Source organism: Cryptotermes secundus, unplaced genomic scaffold (genome assembly GCF_002891405.2).
Source record: "Cryptotermes secundus unplaced genomic scaffold, Csec_1.0 scaffold967, whole genome shotgun sequence".
NCBI classification, from domain to species: Eukaryota; Metazoa; Arthropoda; class Insecta; order Blattodea; family Kalotermitidae; genus Cryptotermes; species Cryptotermes secundus.
In genome coordinates, this window is record NW_019731236.1 from 44,378 (window position 1) to 49,149 (window position 4,772).

Below are 4,772 nucleotides of genomic sequence, written 5' to 3' on the forward strand. Positions count from 1 at the left end.
GGTTTTTTGCCTGGATGCTGAAAAGAATCAGGATTTGTATCAAAAGAAGGGTGTAAAGCCAAGGGACCAAAACAAACCTGGACAGAGGGAAGCTTGATATGGATGCTTGTAACTGATAAAATGCTGTGAATGAAATCGAACCAGATCCCACTGATGAGGCACTGGAGGGACAAAAGGACAGTTCAGTCATTAGTAGTCCATGGCTTGACATGGATGCTAGTAACTGGTGACTGATGTGGATGCAACTGAGACATATGAAGACAGCCTCGTCGTTAATAATACATATATGGATCAACATGGATGCATGTAATTCAGGATTTGCGCTTGATGGGGGCAGGATGGAGCAACTATCAGAATCATAATCATCAGTAATCTGTCAGACAACAGGTCCACAGTCTCTTCCAAAACAATTCCTCCACTTATTGCGATCTATCAGAATACACAATCCCATTTCTGAACCCAGCTGTCAGACTGGTAACTGGATTCATTGACACTGAATCATCTTATTTATAAAGTTTTGCAGGATACAAGAATGCACTATCATTTTGTAATCTGTTATATCAGGCTATGATAACAGGGACTCTTGTTAGCTCACAAGCTCTCTGCACATCTCTTTGTTGTGGACCAGTGAGAAAACACTATTCCCAGTGGATCCTCAACTTCAGCTTATGTATGCCACTAGAGGTTTGGTTGCTGTGTACATGGCTGTTGGTGACTGGTGCTTGCATTATCTAATAAAGGACATCTCTGCAATGCATCCTTGACTCCAAAATTCTGACTCTTAGGCTTCTTGTCACAGAACTTCTGTTTAAGTTGACAATATTGTCTCAAAAACGTTCCTGTTATTTATTTTTGGGTAATACCTACAAGCTGGTCACGGTAGCCAAGCAGTCTAAGGCATGTACTGTCTGCTCTTGCTCGGAAGCTGGGATGATGGGTTTGAATCCCACACAAGGCATGAATGTTTGGTGTGTGTATGCGCTTATTCTGTGTTTGTGTTGTCCTGTGATTAGGTAGAGGCCTTGCGACAAGTTGATCACTCATCCAAGGAGTCTTACCGTCTGTAAAATGATCATGAAACTGATAAATCAGCCCTATGCTCCAAAGTGCGAGCAAGAGGAAAAAGAAAAAACCTACAAAAAGACTGGTAATTGTTGGCCTTTCAGCACTGCACAATAAGAGGTGTCATTAAATAGGTCAAAAATGAATACAAAACGCAAAACGTGATATTCAAACATGAAAAAAAAAACATTCATTTCTCAATATATCGTCAACTAACACAGATACACTTGTCCCACTGTTATACCGGTGCATAAAAACTTGCAGCACAGAAGTCTTTTGACTGTTGTCTCAGCCACTTCCGCATCTGGTTGGGCATCATCTGCCACTTTCGAAAGTCTTTGAGAGAATTTCTCGACCAATTGTAAACCACTTTACATGACAAACAGGAAACATTTCTTTGTGAATATCTTCTGCATTGTCCTTTTTCCCACAAAAAATGCACAACAGAATGCTGCTCTTCAGTAGGATACTCCTCAAGCACGATCGCCATTTTGACTACAGGAACTAGCCTCTGAACATGCACATGTGCATCTGCTAGCTAGACTGTTATGTCACTGGACTGTGCTGCTACCTAGTTATACATACTGAAAACCTATTATGTCCATTACAGTTTTACTTCCATTTGTGATCTATTTACTGACTCTCCCTTGTATATTCATATTTTTTGTAAATGCTTATTCTTTAGTCCTTTGATCAGTTCAAGAAGCAATGAATATTTCTTTAAAAATATAAAGGCAGAGTATCAAAATATGTTAGAAACTATTTTCCTTCAAACTAGCTTCCATTACTCACATATAAGGCTAAGGCTTGCTTTCTTGTGGTGTACTATATGTTAGGGGCAATCATTTAGTGGTACTTATAGACAGGAACACAAGGTATCTGGAATAAATGGCAGTGGACGGTATGTACTTCAGTCAGTACTGCAAGCTTGACATGTGCCAAAACAAGCTGCTTCTAGACAGCAGTACTTACTATATCGGGCACTTTTTCATGAAGTACAATGTATCAAGAGAATAGTCATTTTTGGAAACCATGGAAATGGGAACCTGAACTTTAGTGCTAAAATTTCAACAGGTTTTATTTGTACTACTATATGTAATAATACAAATGCATCGTGAATACAACAATTTATTTGGTTGTAGATCTCTGTCTTTTCTTCCTCTACACTACATGTTGCGGCCGTAATTGGCCATCATCAGGTGTATTTTTCACTACGTAGCTGTCACACTGCACACAGTCCAAACTCTAAAATATCAGCCTGTCAGTTTTGTTTTAAAATCTTGCCAACACACACTCATCAATTTGATTTTAGAATTACAGTTTAAAATTTAAAGTTTTAAACTGTAATTCTAAAATCAAATTGACGAGCGTGTGTTGGTGAGATTTTAAAACAAAACTGACAGGCTGATGTTTTAGATTTTGGACGTTCAGTGTGACAGCTACGTAGTGAAAAATACACCTGATGATGGCCAATTACAGCCGAAACATGTAGTGTAGAGGGAGAAAAGACAAAGATCTACAACCAAATAAATTGTTGTATTCATGACAGCATTTGTATTATTACATATAGAAGTGTGTAGTGCAACAGGATGCTTAAATATAATATAGGGTTTTATACTAGTTAATGCAGGATTACAGACTCGTTTTCTTTACCTGTTACATAAAAACAGAAGCCCAGAAGAAAATTATATGCTATAAACAGTCATTCCACTTCACAATTTTCCAATGAAGTTATAATATTTATGTCACTGTTACCAGTAGATGAAGAACCCAAGAGTCCTTCGAGCCTAGGCAGAAATTCATCCATTGACAATTTCCTATTCTTGAGATTTGTACTACTTATAACTTTCTTCATTTTTGCTTTCCTTTTCCTTATCTTATCTTTACTAATGACATTAAAATTTATTTTTCTTATTTTAGTTTGTCCTGTGTGGACTACTGTTCCGTTTTTTTTTACTACAGGCTCTTCATATATTGTAGCCAAGGATTTGACTTTCAGGGGACGAAATTTCCTGCTGGTAAAATAACTTTCCGCATCATCAGTCTTCTGTGATGTATTCAGCTTCATTGGTCTTAAACAGGATCTTCTTTTCGAGGATTCACGTGGTTGGCATGTACCTTGTACCCGTTTCCTCAACACCCGACAGACCACTTCACAAAGTGTCTCAGCTCCCTTCTTTTCTTCAGGCTCAACAGGTGGGGCTCGGTTGTCATCTATTTCTACAGAAGCCATAATGACAGGCAGTTCAGTCATTGCTTATCTCCTGTAACACAAATGGAAAAATAAATGGATTTAACAAACTCCGACCAAAAGCATTCTAGTGAATGAATTCTTGTTAGGTGATGTAGCATTTATATTTTCTCAGAAAGCATACAAAATGAATACCCAGTGGGGAGGGATATAGCCAAATGTTTCATCTGTTGTAACACTAGATGCTGAAATCCAGTGTTATGAAGAAAGTTACATGCTGGTTCCTATTGGTGAAATATATCTTGTAATTTGCACCAGGCTCTCAAAAATCTACAAAAATTTGTACATGACAAATAGATTGATAGAGAAGACTTTCATGATTTGTAATTAAACACTGGATTACAGTCTGTTAATCACTACCCAATAATATAAAGTCATCAACACATTACAAAGTGTCACAAGGAACTACATATTTAAAAAATGAGGAACCTTTAACTACACCAACATCAGAACAAACTGTGTTCTGTGACTAACATATTACTGAAAACTGTTTTGTAAAGATATATTCAAAACTTTAGGTGAAAGTTTCATTGTCCAGTTGTTTCATCCAGCATCAAAGCTGGAACACATGTTCTATTTCAGTCAGCTGTGCAGCCAAAATATTAAACAATGTGGCACTCACTAACCTTACCTCTCTTATGGCTTTCAGACTTGTTGCTATTCAGCAATCTGTTATTACCTACCTAACCCACGAAATCGGTAGAGGGTCAATTATTTGATTATTCTTGTACAACAGATTTATCATCCACCTAAATATATTCATAAATTGTTTACACTATTGTGCAGTCACATTTTATGTGTGGAATGTGTTCCCGAAGTGCTTGCATAATTTGAGACAAGTTTTCTCACAAGCCAATTTTTTTTACTTCCATGATTTCATATTTTGCACATCAAGTTAGACTTTAATATTTTTTATATAACTATTAAAAATATCACATAAAATGTGACCACACTGTACTTGGATATTAATTGGCAACGCCAGTAGCTTTACAATTTTTTATCATGTTACATCATGTGCAACCATTGCAAGGAAGTTCACTTGTGAGCCTATCTATACAGGGTGATTCACGAAGTTTTACCCCCATTTAGGGAGGGCATTCCTGAGGTAATTTGGAACAAAAAATTTTAATATACTAATGGTATCCAACTCATAATTAAAGAGATACAGTAATTTGAAAACTGGCGAAAAATCTATTTTTCTTTGAATTTCAGTCAAAACAAATTAGAAATACAATACAAACACTTTTTAAATCGTTAATGTTTTAGGAAAGAAGCATTCTAAAACCAATTTTTTTTTTCAATTTCTTAATTTTGTATTGTGCAACATTTTTCATCGATTTTGTGTTACAGAATTACATTATTTTCAGCATCCCATTCTGTAAACATACCAATGGTTGCATATCACACCCTTCTATCAATCTGTTTCCTTTAAACTGTAGTGCTTTAGAAGACGACTGGA

The 4,772-nt window shown here is 36.4% G+C and overlaps 1 long non-coding RNA gene across 1 annotated transcript in view; it reads right to left on the reverse strand.

The window, feature by feature from the left end:
- Nucleotides 1-2,660: 2,660 nt before the first annotated feature.
- LOC111866633 overlaps nt 2,661-4,772 on the reverse strand; it is a 6,590-nt gene continuing 4,478 nt past the window's right edge. Inside the window, exon 3 of the long non-coding RNA XR_002843182.2 lies at nt 2,661-3,326. This is a non-coding gene — a long non-coding RNA (uncharacterized LOC111866633). The remainder of the gene's footprint in view (nt 3,327-4,772) is intronic.